Genomic DNA, 21,381 nt, shown 5'->3' on the forward strand with positions numbered 1-21,381 from the left:
CTATAGGGTTTAGTCTCTTATGTAAGTAAGCTATATGAATTTTGAATGTTTTCACTGGGTTGGTTTTAATAACATATTGGTCAGCTATTCTTATTTTAGCACTTCTCTAAATATCTATTTTGAGAATAGACTATACCAATCCACTAAGCCAGTAACACAGTCGAATTTTTAAAAAGTCTATATAGAGCTGTTAACACTGTGTCCTATCATCTCTAATCCATCTCTCTGAGGGAATATTTGTTCTTTTTCTTTTATCTGAAACTAACATAAGATGAAAAAGAAGATACAGACAACTGTTTCATAGCACCCCCTCTCCCTGTGCAAACATAAGTAACATTAGAATTGGGACACAAAGTGATGAAAGAAGGAAATTCCACATTTCACCGAGCACTCCATTCTAGAGAATTCATCCCACTGGGTGCACCCCTCAGGAGATGAGATATATAATTTCCACGGATGTCTTGAGGTAACCTGTGGTTCCCCTTTAGGCACATCTCTAGCACTGGGTTATCTCATGTCACTGCTGTATGGTTGGCACATCAGTGCATAATATGACCCACAACACAGTATATGTTGTAGTACCTAGCTTCAAGAGGACGACTTAAAGACAGCTGGTCTTAATGTTGAATTTCCTTGGGTGAGTGTGCTTGTATTACAGCCTTAAGGAACAAGGAAGGTTTTTGGTGCTAATGCTGTCTGGATGCTTTGATAAAGACAGGGTCAGTCTTCGAACAGTCAAAAGCCATTTTTTTTATGCCTTTCACGTCACTATTTGTAAGCAGCCTCTTTCAGGTTCAGAGGTACAATTGAAGACCTACTTCTTGGTAGGCCATATTTCATCGAAAAGCAAATAATAAGGGTGCTAAATACTGCCGATCGTAAAAGAGAATGACAAAACCACAAATACACAGATTGCAATAAGAACAAGAACACTGTGTCTTTTCTCCCTCAGAAATGACTCTGAGCTTCCACTCACCCTCCCAGCTACACTTACTGTGGCTTGTTTGTTTTTGTGTCTCTAATGTGACTTTCTGAAGGGGCGGCCTGGAGCACCCAACCCTGCTGAACACCCGCAGGAGCAGCAGCTTCTCGGTGGCTGCTCTTACGCCACCTCACCGAAGTCACTTCTTCCAGTTGCACTCGTTGCTAGAATGGCCGATTATGAAGATCTGAAACCTCTACGATAAAATATTTTTTGAAAGGACTGTAGCTTCACCACTCTCCCAGCCATTTCCAGTGCCACGATATTCCCCCCTCCCCCTTCCTTTGTGTTCCATTCAAGGTTTTCTGAAGTGAGGCAATCGTTTACATTTTTTTCTTCTTGTCTGCATCAAAGTTAGGACTTTGTTAGGGATGCTTGCTATCGGCATCTGTTACCTCTTTTTCTCAGGGGCTAAGGAGGAGGCTGCTGTATGGCTGAAAAAGACTCTCATTCAGTTTGGAATTGCTTCTCTTTGCTTTCCTGTCACACTGTCAAGCTCAATCAGAACGCAATGAAAGTGATACAGAAGCAAAGCTTTGCTGGCTAGTCTTAGAACAAAGAGCGCTCCATAGCCTAGTACAGATTTCACATCCAATTTAACTCTTTGGAAAAGGATTTCAGGAAATACATAGTCAAGAGTTGACAAAATGGAGTTGGGTCTACTATAAAGGCTAAAAGTATTATCCTGGCTTAGATAAGCTACAAAGATAGGTTGATACTATTTTCTAGCATAAACCACATTAGCTGGCATTACACATTGAGCTTTCTTTACTCGTTAAGTTGCAAGGAGATTTGAGAGGAATTTAGCAGCTACATAAAATGACTCTTTCATGATTCTAGCTTTAACAGTCATTTTAGTTGTACAAGGTGCATGAATAGCGAGGACCTAAATCACGTTGTTTAACAAATCTGGTATTAGAGGGTTAGTCTCAGTTTACTTATTAAGAATTTAGTTGAGTAAAGGATTTTAGGACTCAGTTCTTTGTGTAGATAACAATGAAACAGGCCAATACTGGTATTTTTGGGAACATAAATCAGCTACACATGTTTGAACTATGCTCTTGGGCCCATAACTAATGTTTTGCATTGAGTATATTTTCTGTTTGGGCTCACAGTAAAATAAGGAACATTGGGAAAGACAGAGACTGATGGTTATTTCACTGCGTTACTCCTCAGCAATATTTCTCAGATTTACTATGAGCTTAACGTACTTCTGCTTCACTTTGCATAAGTCTTAGTGTTACATCCATAAACTTTTTTGAAACTGATCCCATTGGGAAAAGGGATGGAAAAAATTAGATCCACCTATCTTTTCCCTTCCATCATTAAAACCACTCTTTCTTTATGTATGTATAAGGTCCATTCTAAATACTGAATTGCACCAATTTAATCAATGGCAATTCTTTATCACACAACTCAGATCGATAGATTAGATCATAAACATCGTTAGTGGCACAGCCCCATACACTTTAAATTAACGTACAGTTTAAAAACTTCCCCAGCTAATGACACATTTTCTTTGCAAAAAGGAGAAAAAAAAATCCAGTGTTTATATTTCAGTATAAAAATGGGGTTTTGTTTTTGCAGGTCTGCAAAAAGTCAAATATTTTTTAAGGCTGTTGGCATTTTATAGACACTCTCTGTATGAGTGAGATGGGTTTCACATATTATGCTATTCAGAGAAATGCCTCTTAAATAGCTTATAAAAGTCATCTTGCTCATAGAGAACATCTCTCTTTAGAAATTCCCCATGAACAAGAGATGATTACAAGGAAGCAGTATGACAGACACCAACATTTCATCTCTGCATACAATTATGGTACAAATTAGAAATGCTATTATGTTAGTGCTCCATAATTAAGTAAGCAATTAAAAACAAAAACAGTTCATTAACAAATTGTCATAGCTATGCAGACAAGTGACCAGCAAGGTCATGGGAGGCAATTGCATGAGACAACTGAATGTTGGGAGTAGCAGAAAACCAAACAGAATAACACGCTCGTGGTTTATAATTTGTATATTTTGCCAACAATTATTTTGAGGGCAAGACATAGGTAGATAGATAGATAGATAGATAGTTACCTAGATAGATATCGATATAAAAATCCAAGTGGGATTTGATTTTTAAAAATAATCTTTCAGAAAATTAGTAGAGCAACTGGTAACGAACCAAAGATTTGGGTCATCCATGGGGGGGAAAAAAACTTTCATAAATATAAGTCAGTTCCTTGTGTATCTTCTTGTAGTTATTTTGAAGACTAAATAGGTTTTTCTGTTTCACTTTATTAAAACACACAGTAAATTAAACATTAAATTCAGACTCTGATTGAGCGTTGTTGATGGGCTGAAGGCTCTAAATGTTTATTGACTATCTCTCCAATGACGTCAGTGTGACATTTCCTCTCCTCAGCATCAGATTTGTTCCCAAATATTTTTTAAAATATTTTTAGCCATATCAACAAAGGGAATAAAAGAGCCCTATCTCTGTTAAACAGATTTGGTAAATAAGGACAACAAAACAGTGAAAGAGTTAATCGCCATGCTAATGATTTGTCCTATTTTTGTTAATACAAATTAAATGTTTCACTTGGTTAATGACAAGTTTGATCAAACAGGTTCATAAACTGATGGATTGACTTTGAAATGAATTCACGGGGAAAAATATGACAGGATGCAGATTTGGCAGAGGGCCGTCTCTAGTGGGAACAGATGCCCAACAAATTTGGCGTCTAGTTTTGTTCTCTTCTATCTGTTGCAGTTCACAATCCTAATGAATGTTATGTTTAAATAACATGAATAAAGATAAAGTGAAAATGAATTCAACTCCAGTTTGAGCAGCAGAATAGAAATGAGCAAACTGTATTATCTTCTGCCACCTAATCTGGGTTGAATTTCCTCTGTATCTTTTTTTGTTTGTTGAAGAATCCTTTTCTTGAGTCTCCTTGGCCATTGACAAGGTCTTTTGAGATGAATATGAAAAGATAGATTTAAAGGTTAAGGCCAGGGTCAGATGGTTGCAGATGTTTTGTGAGAGATTGTTCGGTTCAGTTGTGGTACTTCTTCTGACTAAGGTATTTCAAACAGGCAGAGTCATGGCCAGCAACTGTCAATGAATTTTGTTTGTTGCACAACTGATCCATGCAAACACAAACACAGATGAGATGAAGTGTTTGGGTTTTTTTTCTGAAGGCAGGCGAATTCTCTTCCCCCCACCCTGTTGCCAAAGGGTTGCTTGAATCCAGAGCCATCGCCTGGGTTTTGTTTCTGGGAAGAAGGGGAGGGGCAAAGTCCTGGTCCATACATGCACATCTGTGAAGATGTGTTTAAAATACGATCCTGGCTTTTAAATAAACTTATCTGAGATGCAGAGCAGCTCAAGCCAATGTGTTTTCAGGGATTTGGGAAGAGGAGTGCAGAAAGGACAATGAAAGGTCCTAGCTTGCAAACCTTTACTCATCTAAGTAATGCCATTAGGGTCAAGGGGCCTACCTGTATGAGTAAAAGTTTGCAGGGTTAAGTCCAATATCTCTGATTTGGTATGAACCCTGTTCTGGGATTCATATGTTGGGATGTTGGAACCAATTCACCACTGTGTTACTTCTTTTATACCAGCACGTATCTTCTTTAACTTCGGTAAAACCAAGGACACAGACTGGAGGATCAGGCCCATTGGGTCAAGATCTTCCCCCTATAGACATTAGAAAGAGAGAGGATCCAAGGAGAAACATTTCTACTGTTAACCCTACACGAAGAAAAACACCTGTAAATGACTTCATTCTATAAACTTTGGCAGACCCTACAGTCCTGACTAGAACCCAAAAACAACCTATAAAATGAAGAACTTACCCTACAGTGGTAGCTCCTGTGGCTCCTGCCCTACAGGGTTGTGTCTGGCTTACTGCTGCAGGTTTTGCGGCCTACCGCACTGGGTCTCAGCTTCTCTGAGGTTTGGCCCAGGCACCCCTCTGTTATGACCGTATCCCCCTCCTCCAAGATCTCCCATCCCCCGCAGGGGGCAGGACCTGACACTCCTTCCAGGGCTTCCCACAAGAAAATGAAATAAAGCAAAATTCCCCCCAAAATAAAATGAAAAATTATTTAAAAATAAAAAGCGTTTCACAGGGCTCTAGTCCTTACTCTAACAAATCTCCCATTGACGTTAAGGGAGCTGTGGGGGGGGGTGGGGTCCGGATCCAGTCTGAGAATGTTCAAATGTCACAGAAATAGGTGCATTTTCTCAACTGGTTACCACACAGCCTGCCTGAGCTCTATTCAAGGGCTTTGGTTTTTAAAGTATGAGTTGGAAAATCAAACGTAGGATCTTGCGTAATACTTAAAAATCTAGAAATCTCCCCTGGCAAAATCTATATAGCAAACTTCTAGAGTTCATACTTCACTCATCATTTCAGCAACAGTCACTCTTGACTTCACATTCTTCTGAATTTTACCCTGCATAATGTTACCAGTATGACTTGGTTAGTCTGACATGATTTTTTGTAAAACGGGGGCATTATTAAAAAAAAAAATCTAAAATGCTTATCCATTCAAACTTCTTCTCAAGGGACAAAGATAGCGATCCATTTTCCTACCAAAGGCAAAATTATGTTTTTTTGTTTTAATCAGTTCTCTGCCACACAGAAGAAAACCAAGTTATATTGCCAATGAATGGCTACTTTCATTCTTGATTCTTACTGTATCTCTGATGGCTTTTAAGCACAAATGATGAATGTTCTCCTGGCACTCGTCAGAGAAGCTTTGGCACCCCTTGAAAACAGGTGTCAATATACCAGACAGCTACTATGGGTTTTGGTGTAACGCTATGAACGCTTGAATGGGTAGAAAAATATTGAAGTTGTTCTCAATACATCTTGCGTTGGACACCTGTGTCATCTACCTGCTCTATGTATATACACAGTCAGGGAAATGTATTTACGACATAACTCCTGCTAACGGGATCCAGGAAATATTTCTAGTTTTGCAGATTGTCCATTGAGATGATGTCGGTTCTATATAACGTTTCCCTTTTCATTCAGACATAACCCCATCTGGGATATAGAACCTCAGGATTTCAGCTTGGGATTTTGGTTGATTAAATACTATTACCATAGCTTCTGTGTGCCCGTGGAATGTCATTTGAAGTAGTGGTGATCACTTGTTGTTTTCTTTGCTATCCTAGATATATAAAATGTACTTTTTTTTTTTAATCTATAGCTCAAGTAGTCAACTGCTTGAAAAAAATGTAACTGACAGTTGTGGGTTTTATGCAAGTGCTAGCATTAAACAGCATTATTTAAATTTGCTTCTAAATACTTGTTTGATAAGTAGGGATATGTATGATTTATTCATATCACAATTTACTAAAGGATGTTAGCTAGTTCTTTTCTAATTCATACCCTACTGTCACTCTGTTTTTATATATGTTCGTTTTAAAAGATTTACCCAATGTAAATAAGAACAATTTCAGAATTACAGAGCAGGATTACTCCTGAGAGAAAAAAAAAACCCACCCTGAATTGTATTCTCAGTGGCTATTCTATTTGACTTCATCATTAAGGAAAGTATTCAGAACGTCTAAAGGGTGAAGAGTGGAGGGGTGTGTTTTCTTTTCGATATGATAGCTGCATTCAAGTTATTCTTTCCTTTACAATAGATTTTACCTAGCTTTATCTTCGTAGGAAGCTGCTTTCAGTGGAAAAGCAGGAGTGAATAGGAGTGTCATGACATCGGATTAACAGTACAACTGGATAGTAAATCAAATGTTTGAGATGGAAAAATGTAGAATGTGACATGCATCCGTCGAACGAACTAGCAGGACTTCCTGGAGACAAGTGAAAAGATAATATATAATTATCTGTTCAGGTTCTTGAGACCTGTACTTTAATTCAACTTTCAGAAACACATGGCCTATGTTAACCAGTCAATCTCTGTAATGAATCTAATCACAATGTAAAACATTCCTCAGGACTTTAGGCCTTATGGAGTGCTAATTATATATGAAACTGGCCCAAGCCTTTATATAAAAAAAAGAAAACCATAGTGTTTCAGATGGACCCGAAATGCCAATTTAGGGCAAATAATGCAAATGAAGGGGACAGCTAACACGTGCCAAAAAATAAAGAGCGAAGAAAATGCAGATATAAAGTCTTAGATATTTTGCTACCATGCAAGAGAATGCTTATTAGTCTTACAACAACCTGCATGTATGGGACAGAAATTACAACCTCTTGTTATCATTCATATCAGAAAATACTCTGTTCTCTCTCATCAGGTTTTTTTTTAATGCTTGGCACTATTATCACATTAAAATGAATCACTGAAGATAACTTCATTCAAATTTTGAATTTTGCTGTATGATTTTGATGCACTTACTGTTCTATAGTTATGATTTAAAATACATAGCAGAGACCAACTTGCAATACTTTTAACGAGGTATAATCTGTCTGGTTTTAGTCTGAGATGGTGAGACATTTCCTATGAACAGCAATGGATTCATGTTGCCTGTTTAGAAAATAGAAATGGATTTCCATTAGCTTTAAATTTATCAGTATCTAGTCTTTATAAGGTTTGCAGAGGAAAAGGGGTTAAAAGAAGGTTTGAATTCTGTCTCTAATATTTCCTAAAAACTTTGTACAAAAATATTCTATGCCACAAAAGCCCATTAAATATTCAAACTTTAATATATGTTCCTCAATAACAAATGTACAGTTAGATAACACATAAAGAATTATGAATGACTAATTATATTTTGCATATTTACAGCAAAGACAATTAGCAAATAGCTTTTATATGCAAAATAAATGAAAAAGTAATTAAGATGCACTAACTAGAGCAGCAATATCAAGTCTGTTGTCTTGCGATTCATTCCTAACAAACATAATAATTATGCATTCATTGTCGTATAATTAAAACAGCTCTGTCCTTTAGAAAACTGGTTATTTACTGTATAATAACCTGAAGAGTGGCAGAAGTTCCTCATAATGGTGAGAAGGATAATTAAATATTTCTTCTTGGAGTCTGCCTACCCAGTTCAGTTTATTATCTGAAACTTGTACAGGAAAACACTTTGTCTGGAATTCCAAAACATCTTCCTAGTCCTTCTGTTCGATAGTGTGAATGTTCTGCCTTTCTGTCTTTATATTGCATGGAATAATGATGCCTTTGGCCACCGCTCACTTCTTCCAGACCATCCAGCTGACCAAACCATTCACCAAGAAGCTATTCTATTACGAATAGCAATGAAAAATTGCCCCACGTTTAACATTCTACAGTCTAGAAGCAGGATGGTTAAGACACAGATCTGAGGAGATCTAGGTTCAACTCCTACCTTGCCATGGACTCCCTGTGTGACCTTCGTAAATCACTTATGCCCCAGTCCTCTAAAGACATGCTGGATCCATGAAAGAGAGCACTTGCTCTGGCCCCAGCTGCCTCCGTTGCTCACCTCCATGCTGGCAAATTCCAAACCTTTTGGGGTAAGAACAGGTAGTGCCTGGTGCTCACTGGGTTCCCTGAATAGCTGCTCTGCCTGTACTCCTTTCCCTCCAACGTGCACCTGCAAGTGGTTTCCAGGCAGCTAGATGTGGTACTACGTCTTCGATCCAGCTTCTCATTGGACCTGGATGTACAACAGATAAAGCAGTTCCAAATATGCCTTTGCATTTAATGAATCAGCGAAAGGTGGGATTCGCGGTAGCATGGAGGGGCCTACACAAAGAGGGTCTAGCTTATCCCCAAGGCAGGATTACCGGGGGGGGGAGAGATGCAGGGGAATCCCCTGTACAGGTCCGTCTCTGTGTCACAGATAGGATTTCTGCAAAGGCCAGTGTACGTAGAGGGAACACCAGAAGAGGGACACTGAGTATCACTCTCGGGGGTTACTGGGCTTGTGCAAGTAGCACAAAGGGCTGCAGCTTCTATTGCAGATCATAGGCTAGAGAAGCAGCCGTAGAGGCCATCTCCATGCTTTGAGGCCAGGTTGTAGGGTAGATTTCATTGTCTTCAGAGCCAATTCTCTGCATCTGCAAAGAACCCGGTTACTAGGGCTGTAGGTCGGGGATCTGAACTTCACCCAGAAGGAATGAATAAACCAGACCTTTCTAACAACTCTGGTAAGTGATCAGTTCTCGTAAATAAAATTGACTAATTCTCCTGCAATTCCACAGTACGTGAGGGAAAGCCGACTCAGACCCTACGGCAGATTTCATCGATTCCAAGGCCACAAGAGACCACTGTGATCATCTAGTCCGCCTTCCTGTACCATCACACAGGCCAGGGAACTTCCCGAGAATAATTCCGAGAGCAGAGCTTTTACAAAAACAGCCCATCTTGATTTAAAAAATGTCAGTGATGGAAAACCCATCACAACCCTGGGTAAGTTGTTCCAATGACTAATCTCACTCCCTGTTAAAAATGTGCACCTTACTTCCAGTCTGAATTAGTCTAGCTTCGACTTCCAGCCAGTGGATCTTGCTATATCTTTCTGTGCTAGATTAATAAATGTTCGCTCTGCATGTAGATATTTATAGACTGCAATCAAGTCACCCCTTAACCCTCTTTGTTAAGCCGAGTAGATGGAGAAAGATTCATGTGCAACTTCTCAGTAGATAAGGAAGTTCTGCGGTGAAAATGGAGAAGTAACTTTACAGTCTGGACTGGATAATTTACTCAGGCTAACATTGCAAGAACCATCTAAGGGCCAGATTCACCACTGCATTATTCCAGCCATGGAACCTTTCAACTCTCTATCCATCATCTATATAGCAAGGTCCTTATATTGACAAGCACCACTGTAGTACATAGGCATTTAATGGGCCTCGTCCCAGGCATACTGAAGTCAGTGAGGCAACCCTTTATAAACAATGTTTCGCTAACACCCCGGGACCAAATTCTGCCATTGGATGGGTGAGGGCAACCCCCTTTGAGCCGAATGGGCCCAAATGTGCAGGGGTGTGAGTTACACCTGCGCTGAGTTACACCTGCTAGCCCTATCGTGAGACTGACCCACGGGGAGTCAAGTGTTGCTGTCTGAGAGCAGAAATTGGTCCTGTTCCGACAGCATTATTACAGTCAAAGGAAATGCCACGCAGACTGTTGCTTTCTCCTTCTAAAGTAACAGACAATGTGGAGCCTTTTTCTGTTCAGTAAGACTTGTTTATTTTACCCAGACTCTGTGCTGTCTGCATCGAAGAGTTGATGGCTACAGTTTGTTTTGGCTTGGCTGTTTCAGTATCAAATTGTACTGATCAGAGCGTAAGAAATATAGGGTCCAACCCCGCAGCCCCCCCCTCAGGTGGCGTGGTGCCATTGAAATCACAGGGCCTGCTTATGGGAGCAAGGCTTTGCAGGGCTGCACGGGTGGTTTGCGTCCTGCTCAAGGCGCGGGTTCGCTCCTGCTCCCGCTGACGCAATGGCCAATCTCCCGTTGATTTCAGCGGGAGTGGATTATCTCCTTCTGTCTCAGTAGCTACTGAGCACTTCGTTTTCTAAATAGCTTCAAATAAAAAACGAGAGAGCATCGATTTATTATTCCCATCTCGCTCTCCCGTCACAGAACTCTGAGGGCCCAGTCGGCCTTCTGCAGTGCTCCGCACTCCACAGGAGCCCAGGCCTGGGGATAACTGTTCACTCTGCTCCGCTGCTGAGGGCAGGGCTGTGTCCGGCTGGGTCCACTCGCAGCCCTAGCCGCTCCACAGAGGACACTGTCCAAAGCTGACATTCTAGAGAGCGCAGCTTTATGCTCTAACTCCGCATTGCACCCTCCCGGCCTGCTGCGCTGGCCACACTCTTACAGAGAGCAGTGGGTGGGTGCACGTGGTTCTCCCTGCCAAAAAAACCCTTAGGGGATGGATGCTTAACAAAGTACTCTGAAGTATCCGGGCTGACATCTTTGCCACTCCCTTCATTCCCCTCCCCCTTCACTGTCTCCCATCTTTTCCTCTTCCACCACCCAACCTAGTTCAACCAGATACTTTCCCCCCTCCCTCTCCCCAAATCTAATCTCCTGCCTTGATCTTTTTCTTCTCAGCACAATCATGTCTCTGGCTGATACAGCCAGGTTAGACCCAGTGACTCCCATTCTCTCCCTCGGGGTTCTTTCTCCTTCCTCACTTGCCACCTCACCCCCTAATTTTGCTGCTGTTTCCAAGATGAGATTTGAGCCCGCTTGGTAGCCTCTGCTAAACCCCTTCTGGGCGTTCTCTTAAGACCTTATGCTCTCTGGAGCTTCCCAAAGTTAGAGGCATCACAGAATAGTGTCTGCATCTCTGACTCCGGGGAAGATTTGAGACCATCAGGACTGGAAATCAGCCTATCACAGAACCCCCCTGAGAACCCACCATGAAATGTACTGAGTGTCTAAGAAAGGGAAAAGGAGAGTGGACTGTACTATGTATGAAAGGAATGGCTTACACGTTGATGCAATGGCCAGGCCAAATGTTAACAAAGGTGGGGTTCAGTTCAAGCTTTGGGTTAGTCCTCCAAACTGTTGTTGTCTTTATCAGGGCCCAAAGCTCCCTTCCCATGTAAAACGGATTGAATGGGAAGTGACGCATTTCAGAGAGATCCTCTATTAACCACTACTTCGAACATCTTCTCCCTCCATTTGGGCAAGCCAGCAACAGCATGTAAGTAACATGGCCTACAAATACTGCCCAGACCCAAGATCTGCAGGAACTGCCTGGGAATACCCCTGGGCAGGGTCCCCCATTGGATCCATGCTGTTCCCCACAGCACCGGCATGTTTTATAAAAGTGGCATGCTGCATTGACTGACCTACCACCAGCCCATGCTCATACAACTTCCATGGTCTACCAGAGCTCTGCGGGGAATGAGGGAGATGCTGGGCAGCACTAATATACTACACATGCTCTAGCCATCTTTATTTATCCTGCTCGGATGGAATATGCTGCACAGAGTGGCTCTTCCCCCCACATCTCCCCCTTCTTGCTGGCCATCTGGAGGCGATACCATGGCATACCCTCTTCCTCCTCCCCCGCCCCTCCAAAGCATTGAGGATCCTCCTGCTCCTCTTCATGCTGTGAAAGTGATGGAGAGCATTGAGCCCTTATAGTGAAGCCTAGTGGTTAGAGCATGAAATTTGGAAGCAGGATTCCTGGGTTCTAGTTCCAGCTTTGTGGGTCACTGCCTGTCCTTAGGTAAGTGTCTTGACTTTTCTCTGTCCCAGGTTACCCAAACAGGGATAGTGAGAAGCGTAATTAGTGTTTGTAAAGTGCTTTGAGATCCTGTTATAATAGGCACTATGTGAGTGCAAAGTACTATAATTATTATGACACACATCATAGGAGAATTATATTATCTAATTAGACTATATTCATTTCAACGCAGCAGGCAGAAGTGCCCAATTTCCATTTTAACTTCTTATTGTACTTGCATCCAGAAAATGAAAGTTTCTTAAAATAAAACCAGCTAAGAAAGAACAACAGCCCCAACCTCTGTTGAATATTGAATCATTAGATGTTACTTTATGCATAGCCTTGCAGGGATTCGATTTTATCAGTAAATGTTGGTTTCACCATACACACACAAACTGACAAAAAATATTTCCATCAATAATAATCGAAATTTACAGGAAGGCAAAGAAAGAAAAATGCTGCTTGAGAACTTATTAGGGTTTGACCTAAGGCTATTTCCCGTGTATATTTTGACACGGGATGTTGACAATTTGCACTTTCACAGTTACAAAGCTTTAACTTTCTGAATCCCAACGTCGACCGTCATTAAGTAATTATTGTTTGACCCCAACCCCCCCATTGTCTGACCTCGCCCCGAATTTAAATTGATAAAAGCGTGGGGGGGGAAATGCGTAAAAATAAATATTGATATTATCTGCTGAAATTATAAAAAAACAAAACAAAACAAATTCTGCTAACCTGATTTACACAAAATGAGTTGTCAGTTGGAACTTTGAAAGCATGTAATGAAAAACGAGCAACACGTATATGATAAGACACACGAAACACAATATACAATTGCTGCGACAAATAATGCATACATTCATTTCTGACTAGTTATCTTGGTCTTTTTGGAAAGCTGATTTTGATTTCCAACTTTTCTGTGTCCTTATTCTTATACCCAGGATCTCAAACACAGTTTGGCGTACAATTAGAGGAGTGAAGACTTGTGTAGGAAGTTTTATACTTACCCATACAAGTGCTGACTGTTTACGTGAAAATAGGAGTTTCTCCTTGATCTCAGATGAAATCAGTGGGAAAATCTGTGTCTCCCTCGAAGTTGCAACACACTTTAAAAATTGGGAAAGCAGAATACTGAGTAAAATATACACAGAACCGTCTATATCAGGATGGTTATTTCAGGGTATGTCTATACTACCCGCCGGATTGGCGGACAGCGATTGATCCAGCGGAGGTCGATTTGTCACGTCTCGTCTAGACACGATAAATCAACCCCCAAGTGCTCTCCCGTCGACTCCTGTACTTCACCGGAGCGAGAGGCACAGGCAGAGTCGACGGGGGAGCAGCAGCAGTCGGCTCACCGCAGCGAAGACACGACAGTGAGTAGGTCTAAGTACAGCAATGTTATTCACTTAGCTGAAGTTGCGTAACTTAGATCAATTCCCTCTCCTAGTGTAGGCCAGGCCTAAGAAGAATAGATCAAACTAGGCCCTGGAGTGAGTTAACATTAATTTAACACGGCAGTAAAATCTAGGGGCAACCGTAAGTTTTAAGAAGGGTGGCCTCCCTTTTGCACCTGCAAAATGAATTGTGGATGCTGAGCTGAGGGCTTCTGCCTCTGTCACCTGATTCTGGCCCTGATTCAGGAAGGCGATTAACCAGATGTATAACTGTAACTATGTGAGTAGTCTCACTGAAGTCTCTGTATATAACGGCCATACTGGGTTAGACCAATGGTCCATCTAAACCAATATCCTGTCTTCCAACACAGGCCAATGCCAGATGCTTCAGAGGGAATGAGCAGAACAGGGCAATTGTGAATGATCAATCCCCTGTCATCCAGTCCCAGCTTCTGTAATTTGGAGGTTTAGGGATACCTGGAGCATGGCATGGCGTTGTGTCCCTGACTATCTTGCAGTTCATAGTTAGAGGCAGAAGTACTCAGATTTGCCCTCCCAAGCTGGGCCTCAACCCTCCTGAAAATGTCCATTAAAATTAAAAGGAGTACTTGAGGCACCTTAGAGACTAACAAATTTATTTGAGCATAAGCTTTTGTGGCTCACGAAAGCTTATGCTCAAATAAATTTGTTAGTCTCTAAGGTGCCACAAGTACTCCTTTTCTTTCGGTGGATACAAACTAACACGGCTGCTACTCTGAAATCTGTCATTAAAATTAAGATGATGACTTTGTTTTGGCTGCCATTCTCTTTGAAACCATAGAGTTTGTAAAGAGTGTACAGCAAGGCCAGCTCCATAAATTGGTCTTTTCTTTACTTGGGAGTTTCAAGGCAAAAGACCAATGATTTCCTTCCCCTTTCCAGGGTGCGGTTCCCATGCAGTTTCTCTTTCTGTTGCAGAAGTGGTCCATTGTTGCATTTCCCCTAAGCACAATGGTCAGAACACTGCACTAGGCCAGCAACTGGGGTTTCATAAAGCAACGTTCAAAGAGGAGCAGAAAGGTGCAGTTATGTTATGGGAAAGAATGTGCTTGGTTAGGGATAAGAAGCCTCTCTCGCTATAAAAAAGAGCCCTGAAAGTAGAGAAAATAAAATTCCACTCGCTACAAGCCAGCTACATTCTCCTGAAATAATCCAGAAATGAACATTGATTCTGAAGAAGTCGCTTCTTCAAACTTTAATGCAACAATTAAGTATTCCATTGTCATGGCTCAATTAAATGGTATGGCCTGAGAAAATTGGGGATTGTAAAGTGAGGATGGAATGTGCTTTGATCCTCTTTCCAGGGTTATTGTTTCATTAATAAATGAACATGTCATTTGTCTCACCAGAGGGAGCTCATGCCCTCCAGGCTTTTTCCCTTTTTTGTTCAGGTTTTATAAAGATGAATTTCCAGTGCTCTGAAATACCATGGATTAGTAGTTAAGCCTGACAGCACTTCGGGGAGTAGTGGGCTTAAAGTGCCTCACACAGGTCTCCAAAGCACTTGTTTACTAATAGAGGAAATCAGCGACCGTCTGCAGCTGCTGATATCGCATTACCATTTGGAAAGACAGTAGCTGAGATAACAAATCACACAGTTTTAATAATTACTCCTGCATTCCAGTTTTTTGTTTCCTGCATAACTGCAAAGGCTGGATTTCTTCCAAATAAACAGATAAAAACAGTATGGAACTTTTATCTTTTAATGATAATGACAACACATCATGTTTCACTAAAAGTTTCCTGCTGAATTTTTTTCTGATTTCTAGAGTTTCAATAAAATGTAATTATACTTTATAATTCAACTCTTTTAATCTTCACTTCAAAAACTATTCACAGTTAGCAAGTTTTCTAGGCATGGAAGGCGGGTGACAACGGCAACGGACTTCCCCCATATTGGGCGCTTCATAAATTCTATCTTGGGGTAAACCTGTCATTGAAACTATATACACAAACTGAGCTACTTTGCATTCAAATTAATACCTCATTTAATTTGAATGTAAACTAGCTCCATTGATGCGGTTATTAAAAAAATAATAACTAAGGCATCTGGCAATGAATGGATGTTTAAGCTATGATACATTTTACAACATATTTCTTATTTTTAATCCCAGATTGAACCTACATGAGATGAACCTTATAAAATCTGTGTAGTTCATATGTGTTCTGGGAATCAAAATGTGCCCATTATACAAATACTGGATTTGACTTCATGAGGTTTGTTCAAACAACTCTGCACATTGTTGTTTTAATATAGTAGAAGAAGGGAAACTTTATTTGCTAAATAATTACAGAGACTTATTTTGAGAGGATGGGGGCGGAAAAGAGAAGAATACTTAAATGGCATCTTCCTCTCCTACCCTGAAATGTACAAATTTGAAGGTAACCAAAACTTTTCTCAGAGCTTTTAGTTTGCTTACGATCAGCCCATGTTCCACTGGGTGATTAAAGAAAGCTTTTTTAAAGCATTACTTCAGAATGATCTTAATTGGTGCAAGGTTGAGCCCTTTCTAGGAGGGGAGGGAAAAGGTTGAATAGCCTTTTCAAGTCACATGAAAGTTTCTAGGATGAATGTACGATAATTAGATTAATAAGTAGCTTAATTTATCACAGCTGAGGATTTCAACAGCCACACATTAGAGCAAGAAAAAAAAAGATTAGTGTGATTCCAGTTTGTAAAAAATTGTACTGAAACTTGATTAACCTTAAACACAAAGTGCCTTTCTTTTTGTGTGTAAATTTGGTGGTTAAAAAAAACAACACTAAAATAATCAGGAAAGTCCTGTTCTGTTCCTTTGTGTTTTCCACTAATGAGAGTATCAGGATTGTTCACAACAACTTTTCCCTATGACGTTATTCTTCCTAACATGTTGGATTTGAACTGAAATCTGCAGTATTGGATTTTTCCGTTCTCAAAGATGTGCTTCTGATGTGGTGTCTATTCTAGTTATAAACAGCTCTGGTCTTAGCCATTTTAATAAGAATCTAATGAACATATCAAGAGGAAAAAAGACCCTATAGATATATAATATTTTAATGCTAAATTTATACACCTTTATGCCACTGACAAAAAAAAGTGTGTGTGTGGGGGGGTAAAACGGGTACTGCATACTACTCAGGTATGGAAAATGACTTGAACTGAAGACAATGCAGATTGGTCAACTATTGACACTGATCAGTTATGAGATATCAGTTAGTGCAATGTACAATTCGTAAAACAAGGATTCTTTTTATAGCAGAGGAATTCCTCTGTTGACCTGAACATCTCTTTGAAACCAACTGTAGGCAGTCTAAAAGTAGGCCAACAATTCCACGTATAAAAGAGAATCATTGAGTGTAAACAATAGATTTGAGTAAAATCATTCTAGAACTTCTAGCCATTCCTGAGTCTCCTTCTCTTTTTTCCTTACAGAACAATCCCTTCACAGAAAGACTGTGCTTTCTGATGTTCCCATCCATGCCGAGGTAGCTGTGTGTGTTGTCATTATTTATCAGCGCGAACGTCAGATTGCATTAACCTAACCCCCTTAACTCTTGTAGTGCTCTAAACAAAATTTCCCAATGCTTTGATTAAGCCTGTTGGTACCAGAGTTAGCAACACTCACTGAAGACTCTGGAATACAGTGGTAAGGTACCTGTCAACACTCAACAGCCATCAGCTTGTTCAGAAGACCTAGTGCAAACCCAGCAGTACACAGATGTGTTTCTCCAGAGTGTGTGATTCCCTGTACAAACCACCTCTTTGAAACAGGATGATAGGGGAAGGTTTGTTAATACTCATCGGCAACTGTAACCAGGTACTCGCAGCCTAAAAATATAATACTTTAATGAAATAAAATATAGGCCGTTTCTTTTAATTTTATCTGGCACATAAGAGATGACTAGGAGTGCTAATGAAAGGGAAAGAGTTGAGAGTGTAATTATAGCCTAGAGTGCATATTGCAAATTCTGTAATGTCTGAAAGGTTAACACAGGCAAAGAGAGATCATACAAATGAAAGTGGTTAAGGGCATTCATGCATTGGCCCGTTTGATAAGATTGATAACTGTAACCACTAGCTTAGGAGAATCGATTTCCACTGTAGGAGAGCTCTCCGCATGCTCACATCTTTTCTTCTGTTTATATGAAAGTGAAGCTTTAAAGATGTTTTATCATCTAATGGCAAATATGACACACAGTTACAAACAGAATCTTTTTATAATCTTGGAAAGAAAATTTAAGCAGGCCAGTGGTTCACTTTAATTATGTATATTGAACAAATTTAAAGAGATGAGAAGAAACTTGTTTTTCAGCCCACTGAACCCAAGTGCTTGCCTTAATCTAAAATGGGTATCTAATTATTGTTTAACATTATTTATTTAGGAGGAGTTATGACCTCTAATTTGCCTTTAAATCATTAATTTAGTGTTTAAATAAAGCTCCTTTTATTTAATAATGTTTTCTTTAACCAATCTTCACTAATGTCAATAAACTCTTTGTTTAACCTTCTTAAAGGAAACATTTTCTCAGCTCTGAGACAATTATGAATTACCAAACCCATATAGAAAAATGAGCTAAGTAATTATCTAATTTTATTGCAACGTGGTTAAGAATAAAATATTTCACATCAGTAACATAAAGTAGGAAACAGGAAATTATTTCCTTAATACAGTGCATTTTAAACCACATGCAGGAGTTTGAGATGGTAATGCAGTGCAGGAGTACTACAAAATATTAATAATTTGGCTAAATGAACAGGCCCACTTTTATTCTAATTCTGAAGTGGTGCTCAGATTAGAATTTTCAGACACAAATTGAGCAGCAGTAATATACATCTACATATGTGGATGGATGGTTAGATTTGGAACAGTGGCCTAGATCCTCAGGTCCAGCCAGACCGTGGTAAGCACAAGACCCAAACTTGAAGGCAAAGGTGGCGTTATGCCACTTCTATGGTTCCTCAGGCTGGGGCCAGCTGGGGGCTGCTTCAGATGCTGGTGCTAGTTAGATCAGTCCAGTATCTCTAGCGTGAACTGGGTAGCTTTCAGATTATACTTGATAAAGCATGTGTGTGTGTGTGTGTACATGTGCACACCCCTATATATATAGGATTGTGCATGTGTGTGTGTGTGTCTATATATATATATATATATACCCCCACCTTCCAGCCCCGTCCTGATTTTTTAACACTTGCTATCTGGTCACCCTAAGTGTATGTAGAGTGGCAAACTTTAAGCACCCACTTTTGAATAGACACACACATGCGCGTGCATGCACACAGACACACACACACATATATGGATATATAGGCCAACATATTCAAAAGTGGGTGCTTAAAGTTTGCCACTCTACATACACTTAGGGTGACCAGATAGCAAGTGTGAAAAATCAGGATGGGGCTGGGAGGTGGGGGTTATAGGGTCCTATATAAGACAAACCCCCTAATATTGGATGGTCCCAATAATATCTGGATGTCTGGTCACCCTAACACACTTATTTAGGCTCTAAATATGGATTTATGTGCCTATCATTCGGAACCTACTTTTGAATATGGTTGGCATCATGGATATAGTATTGTATATGCTGTATTTATCTTATGTATATGTTCTACATTGTGCCACGTTCCCTGGCCTGAGAAGCCTACCCGATGCAATAAGACAAGACAAAGGAAGACAAGACCCATTGCCGGGCAGGAAACTTCAGGAAAGGGAAGTTGTGGAAAGTTACCCGGCGGCACCAAGAAACCAAGTTAGGCTTCTTTTAAAAAGGGGAGGAGGAGGAGGAGAGAAAGAGGTTGCTTCGCTCCAGGGGAAGCCTAGAAGAAGAGCAGCAGGACTCAAACTGCAAAGCCAAGTGTGGGAGAAAGTGACGAAGAAAACAGTCAGGAGAGAGGTTGGGAAGCGGGTGGAGAAAGAGAGGAGGAAATGAGAGCAGAGTCTCACAGGTGAGAATGAGGAGCTTGAAGGTAAAGTGCGGTGAGAGGCTGGAAGCCAATGTAAGGTGCTATGGCTGGAGCATCAGGAGCTGGCTTAGCAGCTGCGCTTTGAATAGCCTAGAGGAAGGAGAGAAAGTAATCGGTACACATCACACACTTGGATTGCCAGGTTCAGTCCAGTTGGCTCAGACACGAACATGTGACTTAACATGGACAGGAACTATTTCTCTTTTGGGTGGCTGGTGAGTAGACTTCTGAACGACTGATGGGCTCCCCTTGGTTGAGACAGGTCAGATGACCATGAGAGGGAAAACAGAGAAACCTCTGCCCCAGGTGACTGCAGCTGCTGCAGAGGAGAGGGCAAAACCACCCTGAGCTGCTTGAGACATTAAAACGTAGCCCACGCTAAGTGCAGCAGCTGGAGGCTAGAGCATATTTATTTGTCCTCTCTTATCCTTAGGCTTGTCACCTGCATTGTAGCAGACAGGGGGACTAGTTACATGCTGTTTGTGAGAGCCTAGGCGAGGCCAGTACAACCCAATGTGCTGGAAGAGGTGCTGTTATAGCTGCATGAAATACTGAATCCTTTAGGGATGGGTGGGAGAAGGTCAGCTGCTTACCCATTGCTCCAGGGAGTCCCCTCTAAAGGGGGTTCATCACCCTAGAGGGCAGTCTTTGATCTTCCCTGGCTGCAGCAGGGAGTGCAGGGTAGGGGGAGGGGAGAAACAGGGCCTGTGAGGGAGGAGAGGGTGGGCCATGAGCGCTGGTGGAGGGCACCTCATATTGCCCCACCCCGCACCCAAAGGTCAAGGAGCTTCTTGAAAGTGAAGAACCGGGGCAGTCTCAGCCTCTAGATCCATGTAGCCCAGGAGTAGGGGCAGAGACAGAGGGAGGAATGCAGAGGAACCCCTCATTGAGTTTCTTTACCTCAAATAATTAGTCCTGTAGCTCAAGTGACAGAGGTCTGGGCTGGGGACCTGAAGGTGCATGGTTCAGAAAACCTGCTGATGGATAACATGTGGTGTCTTTATTACAGGAAGGGCTGGCAGCTCTCCCTGTCATTAAGGTTGCCCAACATTTCCCATTATAAGACCCTGTTTTCAACTGCTTATAACTTCATCAAACTGTAGCTGTTGAGGTGGAAATTCTCCATGCCAGGGATCTACCTTGAGCTAAAAGTTTATGGAAAATTTCAGCCATAATGTTTGAGCCGTTTCTAAGAACAACGGGTGGTGGGAGAGGAATACATCATTTTTGCAACCACTTTGATGAGAAGCTCTAACACCCTGATACTTTGGAGCAGGGCCCGGAAACATGTTGTGGGTAAGTGGATTTTCCTGGTGTCAAGGGTCTGCCTTTGGCTAGCTCTGTGAAAATTTGCTCACATTTGGCCAAGTTACAAGCATCCAAAAAATCTCACTCTGCACATGCTCAGTAGAGGCTCATTTGAGCTTGGTAGCTAAATTCTCCAAAGAGTTTGTCCTCACTGAGCATGCTCTGTCCACGGCACATGCACCGTCCCCACTGAGAAGCTGCAGCCAAGGCCAGCAACAGCTGAGCAGAAGTATCTCTGCAATTTGCACTGGACACCAGGGCTGAGAGCAGGGAGACTGTCTCTCCTGTGCTCTCCATGCACCGTGTCTAGGCAGGGGGAAGGAGAAGGTGGAGTCAGCCTGACTGGAATGTAAAGGGGTGAAGAATAGGGGAGAGGAGGTGGCAGGAGCTGGCAGAGTGATGGTGGGTGGAGAGGAACAGAGAGGGGAAGAGGGTAGGAACCGAGAGGGGAGAGGTGGAAGTGAGGAGGACATGGTGGGTGGATAGGAGCTGAGGAGAGAGAGAGAAATGGGGGCAGGAGCAAAGGGGGAAGGTAAGGAAGGAGAGGGGGATCAACTGAAA

General features: G+C 41.4%; 1 long non-coding RNA gene across 1 annotated transcript in view; it reads right to left on the bottom strand.

The window, feature by feature from the left end:
* Positions 1-7,840: 7,840 nt before the first annotated feature.
* The window catches only part of LOC119566480, a 94,840-nt gene continuing 81,299 nt past the window's right edge, over positions 7,841-21,381 (bottom strand). Inside the window, exon 3 of the long non-coding RNA XR_005225637.2 lies at positions 7,841-8,597. This is a non-coding gene — a long non-coding RNA (uncharacterized LOC119566480). The remainder of the gene's footprint in view (positions 8,598-21,381) is intronic.

This window comes from Chelonia mydas, chromosome 6 (genome assembly GCF_015237465.2).
Source record: "Chelonia mydas isolate rCheMyd1 chromosome 6, rCheMyd1.pri.v2, whole genome shotgun sequence".
Lineage (NCBI taxonomy): Eukaryota > Metazoa > Chordata > Testudines > Cheloniidae > Chelonia > Chelonia mydas.